Here is a 22255-nt window from a genome sequence, read left to right as displayed (position 1 = left end):
TTTTTTTTTTTTTTTTTGTCCTTCTGTGTGTCTCTTACACAAAGTACATTTCTTTTTTCCTGTAGGGAGCTTAAAGTTCTGTTTTTTTTTTTGCCACCAGCTTAAGGAATACATATAATAATGTGACTGCAGCATGCACCATTTTGTCTACATTGTGGTTTAGTCAGTAGTTGAAAATTAATAAAAAAGAAAGTCTGTGGAAAAAAACTTGATAGGTTGCTGTAAGAGCAATATATTAATAACTGCTACTCCTCTAACAATAATTAGCATACAAAAAAATATGCTTTTTGATTTCCCTACTGTAACCAAAGTAAGTTGATCTTTGGCTTGTCCTTCTAATTTCCAGTTTAAATATATTCCTGGCCAATTTATAACTATGAGGTTTTTTTATTGTTCCTTTGTTGAAGCTGTTCATCCTCAATATTTTCTACTAAGATATAATTTTCAGCTTCATATTCATAAACTTCTAAAGATAGATGCTCCGTTTTCTTATGTAGCCTAGTGGAAACAGCACTGTGTCAGAACAGATAGACCGTATACAATTATGACCAGTGAAGTTATAAAACAGGAAGAAGTCCATTCCTCCTGTTTTCTACTCCCCTAAGCAAAGTGATAAAAATACTTAAAGAGTGGTAGAAATTAGAAGCAATAGAGCTTGAAGAGGCTACACAGACCAATCATTTTCATATCATCAGTATAATTAAAGTCACAGGTCTCAGCTGGAGTGAAAAGGGAAAAAAAATAAAATTAAAAAAAAAAAGTCAAAAACCTCATACTTGGGTCTAATGCCAGTGACAATGATGCACCAGGGAGTGAACGTTTGGAAAGAAAATGACTAGATCACAAGAGAAATCCTTCCTTCTTGGCTGCCACCATCTCCTAAATCATTCAAGATCCACAATGCCATTGAGTCTCTTATTTGCTTAAGTCTATTTTGGTCTCTCTACTCCTCAAATGTATGCCAGACACACTCCAATAGTGCCAATAATCTTCTTTTATTTAAATCAAGTCAGTTGAGGCACAAAACTGCTGGGAGCTGTGGAATCTACAGAGGTTGCAGATTACGTGTTTTTACTTGGGCAAGGAGACATTTTACATTTTTATTTCCTTCCCTTCCTCTCAGTGGATATCAGAATTCTGAATATAAACATTAAAGTTTATGGAATTGTATGTACATTTGCACATTCACACATGTTTTTCAGATAAACCAAACAGGAATTAGTATTTCAGATTATTTACCTGCCTATTTAGAAATAGCTTTACTAAGTTTTGTACACAGTTCCTCATTTTAAAATTCACTGAAATACTTGGAAATTAATAAAAGCAATTAATTAGAATGAGTTTTAGTATTTTTTTTTTCCTTCTCCCCCCAGAGGATCAAAATTTTAAAAAATATATTCAATATCACTGCTAATGACTTCTGTCCATAAAACTTCTCTAAAGCTGACTTCTCTAAAGCTGACTTTCATACAAATTAATTGCTTAGAAGAAAGGAATCATGGTCTAAACTGCAATATATTAGAGAGATTAATACATGATTGATAGATAGTGCAGCAATGGCCATATTTTTTCTTCCTTTTGAAATAAAGTCAACTCAGAAGTGACATCTCTGAATTATAGGTTTCATGAAGGTTAAGCCATCTAGGGGAAAAAAAAGTATCATTTAAAATGTGCAGATCTTTATTACAAATCTTACTTTCATTCCAGGTTGAGTGGCTTCCAATGGTATTGTAGGAGCCCCACACAGAAAAAAATGATCAAAAGTATTTATTTCCTGTTGTGATGTTCCAGTGCACAGAAAAGAAAGATGCTGTCATTACTGCAAGCTCATGAACTTTGATTATACTTCTTAAAGCCATTTGCTAAAGTGTAAAATAAAGTGCAAGAGGCTATATTAAATGCTTCATTGAGTTTTAATCAAAGGGAGAAATTATATTTCTATTTGTTATTTATCTATCTTCAAAATACGAGTAATATTTATGGTGATAATTGTTGAATTTCTGTAATGGTTAGCATTAAGTATGTCTAGATATTAATATAATTTATTTTTAATGAAATGCCAGTTCAGTACAGAAATTCTCTGATATACAGACCCTGCAATTCTGTGTTATAAGCTTTAGAAGCTAAATTCACTTCTGCTGAAACATGCTTTAGCAAGTAAAATATTAATAAAAAGTTAATGTTGTATTGAAGTTCTATTTTTGCTATCACCATAATACTGTTTTATTTCTTCTTGCATTAGCTAAGTCAACTTGCTACAGCACGCTTACACAATCCTGAATTACTTAGTTACTTTGAGTAGATTAAAAAAATGTGAAGGACAATTTTATTTTTCTCAGTGCAACAAAAACATGAAAAATCAGATTTTAATAAATGAATGGTTATAGATTATTCAAAAGAAATTCTACAATATCCTTTCCAAATATGGAAGCTAGAACAAGACTTCACTTTCAAAATGCTTGAATGTTTGAAAGTGAAATGAGAAGGAACATAGTAAGAAAAAAGGGAGAAAAGGAATAAATGATTAACATTTAATCAAATGGATTAAATAAGATATCACCTCTGTGTCTGGCAAGATCATGGAGCAGGTCGTCCTGAAGGCCCTACTAAAGCACATGGATAATAAAGACAAGGTGATTGGTGGTAATCAACATGGCCTCACCAAGGGCAAATCGTGCCTGACAAACTTCGTAGTCTTTTATAATGGAGTTACAGTATCAGTGGATAAAGGAAGAGCAACTACATCATCTACGTGGACTTGTGCAAAGCATTTGACACTGTCCCGCATGTCACCAAATTGAAGAAAAATGGATTTGATGGACAGACCAGTAGCTGGATAAGGAATTGTCTGGATGGTCACACTCAGAGAGTTGCAGTCAATGACTTAGTGTATGAGTGGACTCTGGTAACGAGTGGCATTACTCAAGGATCAATTCTAGGACCAGTGTTATTTAATATCTTTATAGGCAACATGGACAATGCGATTGAGTGCTCTCTCAACAAGTTTGCAGACAATAGCAAGCTGAGTGATGCAGTTGACGACACTAGAGAGAAGGAATGCCATCCAGAGGGACCTAGACAGGCTTGAGAGGTGGGCCCATGCCACAAAGTTCAACAAGTTTGTGCATTTGGGTTGAGGCAGTCCCAAGCACAAATACAGTTTGGGTAGAGAATGGATTGAGAGCAGCCCTGAGAAGGATTTGGGAGCGTTGATTGATGAAAGATTCAACATGAGCCAGCAATGTGCGCTTGCAGCCCAGAAGGCCATCTGTATCCTGGGTTGCATAAAGGGAAGTATAACCAGCAGGTCGAGAGAGCTGATTCTGCCCCTCTACCTTGCTTTGATGAGACCCCACCTGGAGTACTGCATCTAATTCTGGAGTCACCAACACAAGGAGATCGAGCTTTTGGAGTAGGTCCCAAAGAGGGCTATAAAGATGATCAGATAGCTGAAGCACCTCCCTTATGAGGACAGTCTGAGAAAGCTGGAGTCTTTCACCCTGAAGAAGAGAAGACTCTGAGGAGACCGTATAGTGGCCTTCCAGTACCTGAAGGGGGCTTACAGGAAAGCTAGGGCAGGTAGTGACAGACAAGGAGAAAGGCTTTAGACTGGAAGAGGCTAGATTTAAACTAGATATTAGAAAGAAATTCCTTTAAAGTGGTGAGACACTGGAACAGATTGCCCAGTGAGGTTGTGAATGCCTCCTCCCTGGAAGCATTCAAGTCCAGGCTGGATGGGGCTCTGAGCAACCTGGCCCAGACGGAGGTGTCCCTGCCTATAGCAGAGAGGTTGGAGCTAGCTGATCTTAAAGGTCTCTTCCAACCCAAACCATTCTATGATTTTACAATGCTATATTCTGGAGTAATTAAGTTTTGCCAAAATAAATAGATCAGTGAAAATTAGAGCCACCACATAAAATGAAATTTTGAACATTTTGTCTATACTTCTCTATTTTTTTTTCTCTCCATTTAACAACATAATTGAATGAAACAAGTTATTTTGAAAATTACACGGTGAATAGTATTCTTCAACTGCATCTATTTTGATTTAGAGATGTTAACCTACCCTGGTGTAAGAATTGTTCCAAGAATATAATCTCAACTACTCTTCTGCCAGAATTTACAACTTCAGTAATACACACAACTGGAGCACAACATGAAGTAAAGTTTTTGACTCATGTAGAAACAGAGAAGATTAGCTGCATTTTACTTCTCATCCTAAACACTGTTTTTTTATTTAACACATTTCCTACTTATAAACCTAATGTGAACAAAAACTTACAGAATCACTCTTTTACACTGGCTGCAGCGATTGCAGCGTCTTCAGTAACAGAAGGATAAAATGGGATACAGTATAAATCAACACTGACTTTTATAGAACTACACTTATCCATGCCAGATTAAAGTCTGGATTTCATCAGAAATTTTCAACTGTAGGAGGAAGCAATAATGAAACTAAGCTTCTCCATAACTAATTAAATATTTTAAATAATTATAGCCACAATCAAGGGGAACAAGAGGTTTCAGTACAAGTTTTGGCAAAAGACATGCTGAGCTAAGATTATAGAACGCAATACCAAAGATGATTCAGAAAACAGAAAAATTCTGAAAAGCTAATGAAAGTGCCATCTAAATCATACCTGGCAAGAGTAGTATTAAAACCACATCTGTTGTTGGGAATTGGATCTCCTCTTTGAAGAGGAAAGCTACCTTTGGTTATTTGTTGTGGCTGTCATGAAATGAAACATGAAAGTAAAGCTGAAATTCACTGTCATATTCCAAAACCCAAGAGACTACCCTCAAAGTGCCTCCTGGTTACAGGAATACAAGATTTCTTTGCATATTTAGAATATATGAGAAAGAGGCATGCTACATCAAAGGCTCTGAGGTTTGGACTTAAAATTCTCAGGATATCAAAACTTCTCACTTTCAGTGAATGGAGATAAACTAGAATGGTGCAACTGATGGACTTTTAACATGACTTTTCCTAACTTTAGATGAATTAAACTCAGCAGCTTAATCTGTTTTTAAATTCACTTGGTTTTGTAAATCAACATGAAAACTTCTATTTTGGATGTAATCTGGCTGGTGTCATTACACTAAGAAAGTGGTTATTCTCTTTTCCATTTGGAGTCATGTTGTTTACTGTAACACTCTTGCCTTATTATTTGCCCTAGAAATACCTGTGTCCATTGGCTTATTTTTTTTTTGGTATCAGAATTCTACTGAATTATCCAAGATTATTTTTTCAGATACGGGACAACTCAAAATCAATAAATTAGTCTCTCAAAATGATGAGATACTTGTACAGGAGCTCTACATCAGTGGAATTCTAACATTTGAAATTCTTGTTCATGGTTGCAAAATATAAAGTAAAAAAGGAGAACTGGTCAGCTATTCCTTGTCAGCTGATGAAAATAATCAGAGTAATGCAGAAGTTTGCATGTCTCAAATAGCATATAGTTGTGATAACAGTCTAATTATTCTGGTAAAAGTTAAGAGGTTGAATACTAAAATAACTAAGTTATTAAGTATCCACTTACCTTAAACCTAATAGAATTTTCAGAGAGATTTCCATTTCATACATATTAATTATTTTAAGAAATAAACCAGATGTCTGTGTAGTTACAGAGTACTAATTATGAAAGAATGAGCATTGGAGTTCACCATCCAGAAATACTTTGTCTCAGAATAGCAAAACCTGTATCTAATTCTCAGGCTTTAAAAAAGGGATGTAAGACTTTCTGACTCTGTGACTGTCTCAGACCAGGTATGTTGCAGATGTGAGGTAATATGATCACCATTGTCACAGGGAATTGCTAGCAATTTGACAAGTAACATTTAACAGATCTGGTTTTAATAATTTTCAAAGAGCAGCCAGCATCTGAAATTCATTGTATAAACAACCTTAAAATAGGGAGGGAAGAAAAGAAAGAAGGAAAAAAAAACAAACTTAAAAGGGGCTCCTGACATTTGATTTGTGAATTATAGTTTATGGTCTTGAGAGACTGCATAAAGGAAAAAGGCAAATGACTATTCATTTCTTAAACAGTCCAAGAGACAAGATAGCCCAGTTTCTTAAAGATACTATTTTCACTGAAATATTTAGACTTATTTCTAAGGTATGTTTCAAACCCTGCACTCTCCACTGACTGACTGCTTATTGCCTGAGTTGGCAGCAGAACTGATACTCCACATATGCCAGGAACACATTTATTTTAATAGTTCTCTAATGAAATTCTCTTTGAAGATAGTATCCCAAATTCTGGTAACAATGAGTTCCTTGCAGCACTTCTATCAGCAGTCTCCCTTTTTATATGAGGTAGTGACATGAGATCACCCAATACCATCACAAGTCAGCTAAGTTTTGGTTGCTTTCCCTCTAATTGTAGCCTCGTTTATAAACATCCAACTATGCAGCTCAAACTTACACAAGGCTCAGAAAGAGTTAGAGCTCCCATAAAAACATGTAGCTAGACCTGTAATGACGAATTTTATAAAGTCCTTCCCAAATTTAAGAATAGCATACAAGTTACTCTCTTTGCCAATAGATAAAAAAAAAAAGAAGAGAAGAGAAGAGAAGAGAAGAGAAGAGAAGAGAAGAGAAGAGAAGAGAAACATCACAAACCACTAAAAAGCAACCCAGCCAATATTTTCTAGTGTACTACTAAAGGCAAGATCAGTATCTATAGTCAGTGAAAGAACTAGAAACAGACTTCATGAACATGATTATTTTTCAGTTTTTAGAAAAAAAACAAAAGTGGCAGCTTTTCAAGCTGGCAATACTAAACAAGTAATCTATAAAACCTGAAACAGCACACACCTCTCTTCCTCCAACCAAGCTGCTGTTTCTGCATTTTTCCACAGCAACACAGAGCTGAGCTTGTGAGGCACACATTGAAGAGGAGCAGTATTTTTAACTGTTAGAATGCTTAGTAAGTTAGGTAAGGAGTCTTGTGTTGCATATACCTGAAGTTATTTTGATACATCAAGAAAATTTCATAACATTCCTCATTCCAGTCATGGATCTGCAGCTAGTAATCATAGAGAGTCTAACTCATACTTCATTGCTGCTGTGTCAATCAGCAATATACTTACTCTTATTGCTGGTACTTTCAGTTCTTTATGCATGCAACACAAGAAATAGAACAGTATTACGTATGTGTATCAGAAAGACCATGACCACACTTTGAATAATTTTCAACATCCTCTTAAGTGAAGAAACTATCATTAAAAAGACCTTAAAATAACTTCAACGTCTGTAACTTCCTACAAATTATTGAACAGTTCCCAGGTTTCAGCTTCATAATACTACACAACCTTCTATGCTGATAAAGTTTTTACTACTCGCCTCTATGTCAGACAATTGCACTTTTGAAGTGAGGCGGATGTGTAACCAAGAAACATTCACATGCTCCCTCTTCAACTACTCTCCACAGCTGGCAAGCCTCAGGTAATTTGTAAGTCTCAGAAACAGTTAGGTAGGGTTGCTATCCAACAGCCACTTCACACCCCACAAGATTACCTTCAAGGAGCAGGTCATTCCTCAAATACTATAACAGAGTCCTAAGGAGACTATGCAGATACCAGCTAGCCTATTCCTATAAAATAAAAAGCTGCAAAAACATCTCCAGCACACAAAGAACATGCTCCTTGAAACCTCACTACATTCAAGCAAGCCTCCAAACTTCCCATTCTCCTAAATACTTCTCCTGGGGTGACTCTTAATTATCAGGTTTTGGAATCTTTGATTTTATCTTGATTTATGATTTTTATTTTTATTTTTAGAAGGGTTAACTGAGGAACAAGTTTACTTTTCTCCTCTTTACTGAGGAACGTAGTTTACTTAGCACATAAAAACATGCCTATGTAAAATGGTGTAGTAATGATCTTTCTCCGTCTCAGTCAAATCTACAAATTATTCTGATATGCTTATAGTTTAATACAAGATAATACCTCAAAACAGAAATAACATTTAATTTCACTGCAATTCAACCAAATAATACACAATATCTTTTTAATGAAATAACTCTCATGTTTATCCACCTTCACCAGTATTTTGTATTGCTCTGCAACTATGCAGGTCTGATGCTGTGGCAGTACAAATTTAAACAAAGTTCTGTTTTCACAGAAAGAGCAGAAACAGACTCTTTTTCTGAACTCTTCCTTCCTCATTATGGTATACCCAAATATATTTTCCCAGGGCCGAGTCTTTCCTTGTCAGAACTGCTATGATATTCAGAGCATTAAATTTCAAAAAGAGGGAGGAGTTCCCTCTCCTTCTCACTCCTCATTCCATGTGATATATTTTAATTTCCTTTTGCAGCTAAGGGCAAATGTCTTCCCCTTTCAATGCACAGATAATAAAGTGATTTTTATAGAGAGCAGGATTTATAGAAAGTCAGAAATTAATCAAAAGTAAACAAAATATTTAAGAATAAAGTGGAGTATTAAAACATGCTTTCTGAACCATAATCTTCACTCATTAAAGCTCATTGTGTTATGCAGACAGTATAATCTATAAGTTATTATGACAAACTGATACTTAGGTCCAAATCTGATTGAACAATTTCTCTGAAGAATATAGGTAATGGAGGTTTTAATGTAATGATAATAAATGCAATACAATACTATTCTTCCTAGAATACAGCTGGCACTTTCAAACTGAGTGCAATTGTACTGGTTTTTAGTTGTTGTGACATGGCCAAGCACTTAAGCACAAGATTTTTCCATGAGAAGGCAGGTACGTACTTCTTGTGTACATGCAGCCAGTATTACATTCTGCCAACCACCCTAATCTCTGAGAAATAAGGTTTATATACAGAGGTATACAATATACCGGAAAGCACTTAAAGAACCACAAGCTTATTTTAGCAAAGTCTGGAACATATTATTGCAATACTTATGTATTTATCTTTGAGATAAGTGAGCAATTGACAGATAATACACCAGCTGCACTTTTCCTTCTGACAATGGACTGTAATTTCCAGGAAGGTACTTTATTTGAACTCTGTCATATTTTTATGATCAGGACAACAAATCCAGGAGTGTTTAGGGGGTTAGATTTCCAAATGAAAACTGTCTTGGCCGCTTATAAGATTGCATATACAATTTCTGGTGTATCTTTTTTTTTTTCCCTGATAAGATAATCAGAGTTTTAAAATCAGGAAGATAAAAATAAATAATATGGTTCAGGATCATAGAATCCTAAGAGTTGGAAGGGACATTTAGAGCAACGAACAGGGACATGCACAGCCAGATCAGGTTGTCCAGGACCTGATCTAGCTTCACCACAAAAGTCTCCAGGGACAGGGCATCCATACCTCTGAGCAATCTGTTCCAGTGCCTCTCCACCCTCACTGTAAAAGACTTTTTCCTTATATCCAACCTAAGTCTACCCTCTTTAAGCTTGAAGCCATTTCCCCTCGTTCTACCACCATAGCCCCTTCTTTCCTGTAGCTCTCCTTTAGATATTGAAATGCTGCTATCAGTCATCTCAGAGCCAGGCTGAACAGCCACACCTCTTTCAAGCTGTCCTTATAGGAGAGGTGTTCCATCCCTTGAATCATTTCTCTGGCCCTCTGGATGTGCTTCAAAAGGTCCATGTCACTCATGTACTGAGGACTCCACATGTCGATGCAGCAACCCAGGTGAGTTCTCACCAGCACACAGTGGTGGGGCAGGATCATAGAATCACAGCATCATCAAGATTGGAAAAGACCTCTAAGATCATCCAGTCCAACCTTTCACCTATCTCCAACATTTCCCACTAAACCATGTAGATGTGTACAACATCTACACAGCCTTCAACCTGCTAGCTTCTTTTTCTTTTGATATACTCCAGGATACAGCTGGCTTTCTGGGCTGCAAGGGCACACTTGCTGGCCCACGTGCAGCTTCCCATCCACCAGTACCCCAGGTCTTTTTTTGGCAGAGCTGTGCTCAGTCCTTTCATCCCAATATCATAGGGATATCAAGTTTAAGATGAAAATGTTGGATAAGCAGGATAGTAAAAATTGGGAATTTCTGAACCTTTCTGTTTTCTGAAACACATAGGTTTGCTTTAAGGGGTATCTTTTCTTTTAGCCTTCTAAATCTTTTCAGTTAACATGCAGAGAGATAACTGCATAGGTATTTTTGCTACTGTGATTCTTGAAAAATTTTAATAGCTAATTCCATAGGAACATTGAGGACACCAAAAGTGAGGAAATATATGGTGTTTTCATACACAAAGGCATTATCTTCTGGAAAAAAAAAAGCTTAGTGTCCACTGCAGTTAGCAGCAATATTCAAAAATTATGTGTGTGGAAAATTCATAGTCTCTTTCAATCTTCTGATCACACTGACTCCGTAACTGGACAGGACTGGGGCACTCATCATTTCCTAACCTTTAAGTTCTGGCTCCAGTTGAAAGGGAAATAGTGAATGTTTCATGTGGGAACTGTGGCATTCTTCAACATAGCTAGTTTTGATAACTTCACTACAGGCTGATATAATATGCTATCTCATCTGGTCTACTTCAAAAATCAGAGTCCTGTGATATAGGCACATGCAAATTCAAGTCAAATTATTTGAAATTACTATTAATTGCATCTGCAATTTTAACATCTATGAATCTGTCATGAGCCAGCTAGCTTTACACCACCCATTTCCTCTATTCTAAAGAATCATTAAATATCTTTCCAGTACATTAAGTACATAGCAGAGAACAGTGACAAGAAGTCCCGATATTTTAAGAAAAATAATTTCAAGAGCCACAAAGAAAAACATATTTACTTTAATCACATTAGGCATGATACATTTCTCAGCATGGTCTTTGCATTTAAAGTATGCTAGGAATTGGGTAGTTCTCAGTATAGAACTGAGTGATTCCAAATCTGTGTGCCCCCGTGGTATGAAGTCATCTACACTAATCTAATTGCTGGAGAAAAAAAGGAAGAAAATGAAGTGATTAAGTCTATGTGGTCATTCCAAGGATTAAATGACTTACAATTGTTTTAGATCAAATATTCAAATTTCCTTCAGCAATTCACCAGAAGAGTGAGAATTCTAAAGAGTTTTATTAGTGGAATTCTAAGCTGAATTACGTGGAGCTCAGTCCCAAGATCACAGAAGTAGATATTCAAAAGTTTTATTCATTTTGAATTGCACTAAAAACTGTTCAAGCGCTAGAATCTATACTGAAATTATAATAAATTTATCCTCTTATTTGTGATTGTAGGTACAATTTTGCCTTTCATGAGGCATTTGAAAGCAATCACGCAGCAGATTACCACAATATTACTGCTGATCGCATCCAGAAATGCTTCCACAGATCCTCTGAAGATGATGGGAGTTATGACCTCCCTGAGCATGCTTATGCAATGCTGAGGAGGACAAGACAAAGTGACACGATCTGATTCTCACAGTGCTAACACTGGTAAACGGTTTCTGGGTCATAAGACCACAGCATTACACTCAATTTTGCTGAGATAATTAACTAATGTATCTACACTGCCTCTAGGATTACCTTTGCAGAGCACTATATCACGTGAATATGCCTACTTGGGAAACAATATGAAATTCAAATGCATGGCATAAGCGTTCCACAGACATGAGAATTTCCAGACTCCGGTGAGGCGACTTTATGACCCCACTTTCCATCCTGAGACAACAGTTAGTCTTGACCTTTATGAGTCTCCTGAAAAAAATTAAAAGTGATGTGGTGGATGTTCCATCCCTGGAGACTTTCAAGGCCAGGCTGGATCAGGCCCTGGGTAACCTGATATACCTGGGGCGTCCCTGTTCATTGCAGAGGAGTTGGACTAGATGATCTCTAAAGATCCCTTCCAATTCTAAGGATTTTACGATTCTATGATTCTATGTTGAACTAGAATATAAAGTGTCTTGGGATCCATAATATTTACATATAAAAGGGAATGTCACACAGACTACAAATGGGTATCCTTCTAGATGTCAAGTATTAGAAATTGCCAAGAAAATACACTGGCTATACTGGATGCTGAGCTCTTTAGCATAGGTTGTTTCTTCCTTCACACCTTAGAGAACAGAATTCTTTATATAGCTGAAGCGGTTCACCAGTATCTAAACTTGCAAGCCTAACAGTGTTTTGATTTCAGAGGTATATAGTATTGTTCCAATTTAGACAAAGAGATGGCTCAGCATCTCTGAGTCTATATATATGATTCCATGTAGACTTGAGCAGTTTTTTGAGCACCAAATTTCATTCTATATCAGCATTCCATCCTGCACCACTCCCATACACGGATTTCCTTCAGAAAATATTTTGGAAGGATTAAAACATTACTGCTCAAGCTATAACTACGGTAAGAGGCTGTGATATGCTACTTCATCCTCTTCTACATTTTGTATTTTCTTGAAGCTGAAACTTTATTCATCTGGGATATACCTCTTTATCTGCAGAGGGGTATATTCATTGAAGAAACACATTTGCCTCTTTACTTTTCAGCCAATCATATCCAAAGTAGTAGACACAGAGCAGTGTAACACATGAGAGTTGCTTACCTAAGATCACTAGGAGATAAGAAAAGGTCATAGACTAAATATAAAGGTTGTGCCAGGCATTTAAAATAGACAGTGTTTATTCTAGCTTCATTTGGCAAGAAAACATAGTTCACAGTACTTCAAGTTGACTTTTTACAGCATCATATTTTTTTAATTACAACAGTGAACTGGATGAGTTAAGTAGCTCCTGATTTCCTTTTTCAATAAGCCCTTCAGACTGAGAGGAAAAGCCTTCTTAAGCCTGCGGCAGAACAGTGTTTGCAGCAAAGCTGTGCCTAAATTAGCTACCTATCCCCAGCTCCCATTGATGGGACTTCTGGGCAGGGAAGGACTGCATGATGGCTCCAAGTATACTTTGGAGAAAAAGATAACAACAAAATGAAGGACATGTATAACAAAGCGCCTAAACTTATCAATTCAATTGAGGAAATTCTTTTTTTTTTTCCTTCTTATTTTTGTCCTCTAAGTGTATTTATATAATAAATTATTTGTATATATACAAACACAAATGTTCACAGATGTGAGTACCTATATAGTTAAAATTTTATATTAAAATGATTCTTTCGGAACTTTTAAATTATGCTTTAAGGTATTTTCTTTAAAGTATTTTAATGTGTATTGTGATGTTTTATCCTCTAAATAAACTGTATTTATCTTTTTTCCCCATCATGCTATATACAGAGAGAATAACTTTAAAAAATGTGGTTAGGTATTATAATCTTCAAATGATGGTGCATCCTTAGATTTTAATTTGATTCTTTTTGTTTTGTTTTTATCTTTAGAATTAAACATGTATAATAATTACAGATAGCAATGACTAAATATTCTATTCAGAAGATAATCATGCTTCAAGGAGACACTTGTACAATGTTCATTAATAGTTTTATGTCTTATAACTGAAGGATAAAAATCTGGACTTTATATTTCTAAGGCCTCAAATTTATCAAATACAAAATGGCCTTAGTTATTCAGGACCGTAGTATTGCAGCCACAGGAATTTTTCAGTCTTCGTGGGTCTCAACGCTTTTTTCAGAAGGTGGCTGCTTTTGCTACACTGAATTTAAGATAAAGAACAGGGAACAGTTTCTTTATTTATGTTACAGACCATTATAAGGACAGCTATCAACCCCAAGGAGCATTTGTCATATTTGAAATATGTCTGTGTTACTAAAATCACCTTTTCAGTATCTACCACAAAAACTATTTGTGCCATATATAAGTATCTTGTATACTACTTCAGTATTTAAATACTTACATAAATAAATGAAATCTAAGTCACCTTTCTGCCAACTGAACTGTTTGTTTCTTCCCTAAAATAGTACTATTAGTTTTTTCAAACTCTTTTCATATAACAGAAAATTTCTACGAGTCAAATAATTTTCAATATTTAGAGAGGAGATGAATATAAGCCTTCACCACAGATGTCTGTTTACAGACATACATTATAACATTTTCTTTATGATTTTCTTCCATTCTGCCTCTGCCTTATGCATTCTAATATCTTGGTTGTTTTTTTTTTTTTTGCCTGAAGCCGCATTCAGCAAATAATTTTTCTGAGGTTTCTACAATGGCAATAATTTAACTGCTCTGAAACAGTTTTGAAGTCTGGAAGTTGTTCTGTAATCTTTCTATCTTTTGTGCTCTACTTTGCATTCAGGTTATATTTTTTAATTTTGTAACCAGCTCTAATTGTTAAATCAGTTCTTCTGAACTACATTTCTATATTCTACAGGCTTCATTCAGCTAGGTAAGTTCACTGGTCCACTCTTTACGCTGTTCCATCCATGGTAAATCCTCATTCATCTCATCTGCCTCTGTTCCCCTGACATTCACATCTGAGTTTAATTAGTAATTAGCTAGAAAACTCTGCAGATTTTCTTATAGCCAGTATCTTGTGTTCAGTTTTGGGCCCCTCACTACAAGAAGCATTGCTCAAGAAGAGCATTGAGGCTGGCGAAGGGACAAGAAAATAAGGATAAGGAGTAGCTGATAGAATTGTGGCTGATCAGTCTGGAAAAAAAGGAGACTGAGGTTACCTCACCACTTGCTAAAACTACCTGAAAGGAGGCTGTAGTTAGGTGCGTATCAGTCTCTCTTCTCAGGTGGCAAATAAAAGGACACATGGAAATGGCCTCGAGCTGTACTAGGATAGCCTTAGACTTGACATTTGGGATAATTTCTTCACGGTGAGAATGGTCAAGCAGGCATAATAAAATGATGGAGTGAGAGCATCAGTGAACAAAAGAAAAGTAACTGATGTCATCTACCTGGAATTGTGCAAGGCTCTGATATGGTACCGCACTATATCCTTATCTCTAAATTGGAGAGATGGATTTGAAGGCTGGACTATTCAATAGATAAAAATAATTGGTTAGGTGGCTGCAGCCAGAGGGTTGTGGTCAATAGTTCTCTGTCCAGGTGGAGGCTGGTCAAGAGTGATGTCCCCTGTGGGTCTGTCTTGGAACTGGTGCTCTTCATCAATTTTATCAATGACATTGACAGTGGAATTGAGGGCACTCTCAGCAAGTTTGCGGATGACATCAAGTTGAGTGGTGCAGTTGATATAACAGAAGGAAGGCACGCATCCAAAGGAACCTAGGCAGGCTTGAGAAGCAGGCCCACAAGAACCTAATGAGGTTCAACAAGGTAAAGTGCAAGGTGTTGCACTTGGCTAGGACCAATCCCAGATATATATGCAGACTAAAAGCAGCCTCGAGGAAAAGGACTTGGCTGGCTCAGTGGATGAAAAGCTGGGCATGAGACAGCAGTGTGCACTTGCAGCCTGGAAGGCCAACTATATCCTGGGCTGCACCAAAAGAGGAGCTGCCAACAGGGAGAGGGAAGTGATTGTCCCCCTCTACTCTAACATTGTGAAGCCTCATCTAGAGTACTATATCCAGGTCTGAGGCCCTCAGCACAAGAAAGACATGAAGCTGTTTGTGTGGGTCCAGACAAGGGCCACAGAGATGATTACAGGGCTGAAGCACCTCTCCTGTTAAGAAAGGCTGAGGGAGTTGGGCTTGTTTAGTTTGGAGAAGAAAAGGCTCTGGATATACCTCATGTGGCTTTCCTGCATTTGAGGGGAGCTTATAAACAGGAGGGAAACTGATGTTTTACACAAGCAAATAGTGATAGGATGACCAGAGGGAAAAGTTTAAGACTAAAAGAGGGGAGATCTAGATGAGATGTTAGGCAGAAACTGTTTATTCAGAGAGTGGTGATGCACTGGAACAGGTTGCTCAGAGAGACTGTGGATGCCCCATCCCTGAAGGCATTCAAGGCCAGGCATTCAAAGTTAGATACAGGGTCACGGGCAGCCTGATCCAGTCTTTAGTCATCCTGAGCACTGCAGAAGGGATCTTTAAGACTCCTTCCAGCCTAAGCCATTCTATAATTCTGCATGACTCCATATTCTGTTAATTAAACAGCTTTTACCAATATTTAAATTATCTGTGTCTGCTTAACTTTCTCAGTTGATTTGAGTATAACTCATTTAGTTATTCCATATCCACTGCAAATTCAGAGAAATACTGAATAGTTACTGAAAAATAATTTCCAGTTCTAGAACACTGTTTTGCTTAGATATTTTTCCACCATGATTTTGCAGATATTCTATGACTGTGTTTTAGTGATGGCTGAGGTTAAAACCCCTTTTAAATACAGATCCAACCAAACCTCTTTAGCCTTCTGGATTGGCAAGAGACTGATTATTTTGTTGGATGTTTCAACATTTTGTTGAGTTCATTCAGAAGAATTTTTGACAAGTATCTGTATCTGTACCCACTGATCTATCATTTCTGTTTCTACGTGTTTTCCTGACAGAATCACTGACAATACATTACATGCATTAACAAAATAAGCTTTCATCTATCAAATCTAGCATTTCCATTTTAATGTATGTATTTAAAGAGAGGCTTTCCTTCTTCTTGTATATTTCATTAGTTATTTTGAACATTTATTTTGGCCATTCCTATGTTCCTCAAACATATTTACTGTTATTTAGTTTACATTCCTGGTAATTGGCTAGCGTGGGTCAGATTTTGAAGGATTTCTTCTTCATTCAATCACTTAAAATTGCTGTTTAGCTATGTAAATTTCTTCTTTGTCTTCCTATTTCTCATTTTGTTCAGCAGCACAGTACCTCCTGAGACACCATTACTGTTTTCTTAAGTGGAATAAATGCTATATATAAGGAGTTTACTTTTCCTCAGGGCATTTTTGATGAGCTCCCTCATTTTATTAAATTTGTCTTTCTGAAGTTTATTGTCATTCTCACACTTTAATATACATAACTTTCTCACAATACAGACTCTAATTATATTGTGATTACCATTGTTTTGTAGCTCTGGTAGCACTACAATTTAAATGAACATCTATGTTCTACTTTTATGACTGAAAGAGGTATTCACATCACTTAACCCAGATAAAATCAGATACAATCTCCTCAGGTTCCCTGCATCGTCAATAAAAACAAAAATTCACCTTCAGGAGGTGATTCAGGAAAACTACTTCTTGCCAATATGCAAATCATACATCTAATCTGAGGAAAATTATTTCAGTCTCCATTCAACTTACCTAGTTCACTGCTGTCATCTTTGCAGAGTGTACACAGCCTTTGAGAGCCATGATGTGCTTCTTCTGAGTGTGTGAATATCTCACAGAGCCAAAAGGGAAGTAGTCAGGTATTTCTCAGGCAGTTAGAAGGGAAGAAAAATGTCATCTGTTCTAATTAGATACCTATTAAATAATAATGTTCTAATTTTTAATTAGACTGTCTCTTAAAAAAAAAAACAATTTGTCTAAATAATGTCTTTGTATCTTCATAACAAGATAAAACCTCATGCTGTCTGGGAGTCAAGTTACCCAAGTGCTTTCAAAATGGAACAGCATTTCATTAAATAGGGCATTTTCTCTCTGTAATTATCAGAGATACTACAAGAAATACCCAATTTGAAACTAACGTATGCCAAGTAAGTATTTGAAATAACCCTCTCTCTCTATATATGAGAGAGACCTCATTGTGGCCTTCCAATACTTGAAGGAAGCATATAAACAGGAGGGGGAATGGCTGTTTATGAGGTTGGATAGTTATAGGACAAGGGAGAATGGTCTTAAACTGAGACAGGGGAGGGTTAGGTTAGACATTAGGAGGAAGTTTTTCACACAGAGGATGGTGAGGCACTGGAACAGGTTGCGGAGAGAGGTTGCGGATGCCCCATCCCTGGAGGCATTCAAGGCCAGCTGGATGGCTCTGGGCAGCCTGGTCTGGTGGTGGGCGACCCTGCACATAGCAGGGGGGTTGATATTAAATGATCATTATGGTCCTTTTCAACCCAGGCCATTCTATGATTCTATGATTCTATACACACACACAAACAACACACATTAATTTGTTTTGTGAAGATCACCTGAGGCTGAAGACTTAAGGAGAGTTAGCAGTTGTGTCAATTGTCAGTTGTGATGTCCTTTGATTAAACAGCACTGCCTCTTATGCTTACGTAGCTGAGGAGCCATAGTTAGCCATCACTGTCAGAAGACAGATGTATAAGTTTCAGCTCACAAAAAAATTAGGAAACTAATGGGACATTAATCTCTTGGTACCTCTTACAACAACAACAACAACAACAACAAAAGATTTGAAAAAGATATTTAGAGACAACAAAAACTTGTTTCCTCTGCAAAAATGCTATAAATAAATCATTAGTTTCATCAGTGCTCAAGTTTTGGGACCATAGCCACAACAGAATGAAAGAAGCCAACTCTTGGTACTCTGGGACAGCAAAAGCACGTATTTATCTGAGACACCAAGCTCCCGTGTGCAGATACAAGCTTCTGGGAACAGGTATTTCATCAGCTACTCACTGATGACAATTATGAGATATTTACAATTCGAAAACAATTCAGATAGAGCTCTCTCTCTATGAAACTTTAATGAGCAGCATGTTTTGTTGGAAGTGTCATAAAACTTTCATCAAAGTTCAAAATATTCCCAAGAAAACAGCTCTGTCTTTGACAAGAAGATCAGAAATTTGCAGTTTAGATCAAACAGTGTGAAGAGGAAAAGAAATGTCGTCTGTTATAATTATTAGGATACGATAATTATACTTTTACAAGCTCAGAAAATTTTTAAAAAGCAGCTCAGTAAACATTGTAAAATCCAGCATTAAGGTTAGCTTTCATAGTCTTCCTTTAAAGGAAGATAAACAAACTCACAGTAGCTAAAAGCCTAACAGTAATAGTAAAAAATAAAATGTTGTTTTTTGGTAATGTAATTTAGAGCAGGACCACAGTCACTAGCAAAAATAATTTGTTCTTTTACTTCATTTTGGAACAGTACTTTTTTCAATTAGTTACAACTCCTTAACTACTTGCAAGGGCAAAACATTAACTTTGTACTATAGGGGCAGGCAGTCCTGAGCTCACTAGACTTTATAGCAGTTCTTAACTGTTAATTTGAAAGAAGTTGGAACAAAAATGTGATAGGAAGCTCCTCTATTCATTGGCTGCATTAATAATTGAATAAATGGCCCTTATGACCTTTAGGGCACTAGGAACTCAAACAAATCAAGGCCCAAATAAGATACAAGCATTTTTAATATGAGAAAAGTTAGTATTTAATTAAAGAAAGGGAAAAAAAAAAACACCTACAAGAATAGATGCTTAGTATAAAAACAGCCATAACATGGCAAGACAGAATATAAAAGCAAATCCCATGCAGTCAATATAAATGTGATTATGTGTGTTCCTTTCAGTTATTGCACTCAGGTTAATGATGAACAAATTCCAACTTTTGTCTTTATGACAAAAATAACATTTACAGAAGATTTTTACAGCGCTCTTTTAGCTCTCCCTTCCTACAGCCTGTGCTTATCCTTCCAACCTATCTTTTCTGTTCTTCAAATAAGAAAAACAAAAGCACACAGCCTTCTTCTCTCCAAAATCACCATATTCAGAAGACTAGTTTCAGAAGATAGAAACACACAGGTATAACTGTACACAGCAGTGCATTCTGAAAAAACTTTTATACACAAAAAATAATATTAAATAAAAAAGTTTACATTGAAAGCAACCAATATTTTCCCTCTGTCTATAGGGGGATGGTGACAAGACTACATACTATATCAAGTAGTTCTGGCTTGATCTTATTGCTTGTTTTGTTAGAGACATTCACTGAACATCAAGACTCTTATCTGCTTCGTTAGTTCCATCAGATGCAATAAATATTGCCTCAACTTTGCCTTCCCAGAAACTTAGCTTTCCAGAATCACCTTTCTTGGTGATTCCTTGAGAGCTAGCAAAGTCACTAGTTTGTACCTTGCACTTGCTATGTCTGTAAGAAGAGTTCCACTTTCAGTCTGATGTCACAGTCCTCTTCATGAAATATGCCATTTTATTTAATGGGAACACTGGACAGAGACTGCAGTAACTGTAGACTCTATTCCTACTCCGAAATGTTTTGTTTTAAAAGTGGTGATGCAGTTTAACTATTCTTTGTTGCTACTTGCATTTTTTTAAGTTATTTTATTATTTTTATGGGCCTGTTTTAAGCACAGTCTACATTTTCTCCTACAGTACCACAGAAACTTATGATCTCATTTCTTCACCCTCTATTCCTTCCAGCCTTCCAGAACTTAAAAGAGCCTATATTCAGAAAGCAGGCTGGCTTTTTACACAGGCAGATAGTGATAGGACAAGGTGAAATGGTTTTGAACTACAGGAGAGGAGATCTAGATTAGATGTTAGGCAGAAATTTTTCACTCAGAGGGGGGTGAGGCAGTGGCACATGATGCCTAGAGAAGCTGAGGATGCTCTGTCTTTGAAGACGCTCAAAGCCAAGTTGGATGGAGTCCTGGGCAGCCCAGTCTGGTGGGTGACAACCGTGCCAACAGCAGAGAGGGTGGAACTGAATAGGCTTTAAGGTTTCTTCCAACCCTTCCAAGCCACTCCATGATTTTCCAATAAGCTGTGCTGGTACTGGCCTTTGGATTAGTTTTTTCCCTGCTAGACTTGTCCTGGAACATCACTAGATTTTGGTTTCTGATACTATCCCCTGCCCTCCAGTTTGTTTTTCTAGCTGTATTCCACGCTGCAAATTCTTAAGAGCCGTGTATTGCATATTCAATTACATCTTTCCCACTAACACTCAGAGGAACAGAGGAATTGGTGCACACACCAATTCTGGTGCAGTCAAGAGGCCACTCACTTCACCTCACGCTCCCAATGTCAGGACTGAAGCTGCAAAATGGATGCTATAAGGAGGAGATGGGGTTATTCATCTTCAAATCATTTCATTTCATCATTACTCCAGCACAGCTGCTTGGGGCATTTTCTGCCGCTTGAATGAAAAACAATCTGTTAAACAGATATGGATATTTCACAACATACCTTTTTGTTAGGCTGCCTTTTCAGTCTTTCCTTGAGATTGCATTTTTAAAAGCTTATTCTTTTCACTTATGCTTGTGTACCACAGACCTGTATTATTCAGTACATATTTATGTAAATATTATCTTCAAAATGCCTGGGTTAACAGCTCCAGAAAAGGAATGTAAATCTTCTCCTCATCATCTATCTTCAGCAGACAAATTAAAATAATTGAAGTTTTCTGAATGCTGTGGAAGACTTGAGAGACAAGCAGAGGCAGGATAGCAACAGTGCAAGACTTCCAATAAGAATAGCAGGGGTCATTGAGTTAAAGACTGTTATAGAAAACTACTTGTTAAATTAAGAGAGAGATGAAAATGGATTCATTTAATTATGCACTTGGGTATATAAAAAAAGGTCCTGAACACACATTACAAAGAAGCAAAGTTATGCTAGTTAAAAGTTTCTCTCCCCTTCCAGAGATCTCTATGCTTCCACACAACAAAGACATTTCCACAGATGCTGGAAATACAGCTCACTGAATAACAAAAATAATGTATTCTCGAGTAAATTATTCAAGGATTGACAGAAAAATGTTGAATAAATTATTCACAGAACATTATTTAACAATCTAGAGAGCTGGTCAAATAATGAAAATATATATTTCAGATAATTTATTCAGATAGTAATGTCAAAATCCTTTGGCTAGTCCATTAGGAATGAATAATATGACAAGTTATTGATTACAACTCATTTCTGTATTAAAAAAAAAAAAATCAGCAGCAATGCAGCTAAGCAAATGGATACATAATTGACAATGAAGTGTCATCATCCTGATGATGAAAATCTTTTATCATGAATACAAATACATTCAAGAATTATTTTGAACAGTGCTTACACATAGCTTCATGCTTTTTTAACTAAGATACATAAGTCAGGAGCAATAAGCAGAAGCTAAATAGTTGCTGACACATTTGTCCTCAAGCTAAGTAATTTTATTTAGGAATTTTTATTTTCTACCAGAAAGAGACCACCAAAACAGAGTTCAGATTCAATCTCAGCTGATAGTTTCCTTTAAGAAGATTTTGATTAATTTTCCCCCATAACATGCTTAAATTGATTATCCTTGATACAGAAGAGCAAAAGCAAATGTGCATCTTTCCATGCACATTTTGGAGTAGATTTCCAGGTATCTGTGTTCATGCAGTGGAAGAGAGAACAACAAATGATCCTCTCTATACTCCTGCACAAAGATGACTTAATAGCAGTTTTCCCCAGGAGCAAATTAGCTGAAAAAGGGACAAGGCCGTAGTTCACATGGGGAGTGAGCATAATGGAGCTGCCACTTCGAGGCAGGCTGAAAAGGCAC

The sequence above is a fragment of the Meleagris gallopavo genome, chromosome 4, assembly GCF_000146605.3.
Source record: "Meleagris gallopavo isolate NT-WF06-2002-E0010 breed Aviagen turkey brand Nicholas breeding stock chromosome 4, Turkey_5.1, whole genome shotgun sequence".
Classification (NCBI taxonomy): Eukaryota; Metazoa; Chordata; class Aves; order Galliformes; family Phasianidae; genus Meleagris; species Meleagris gallopavo.
The sequence above is the reverse complement of the archived record's forward strand: the minus strand, read 5'-3'. Positions refer to the sequence as shown.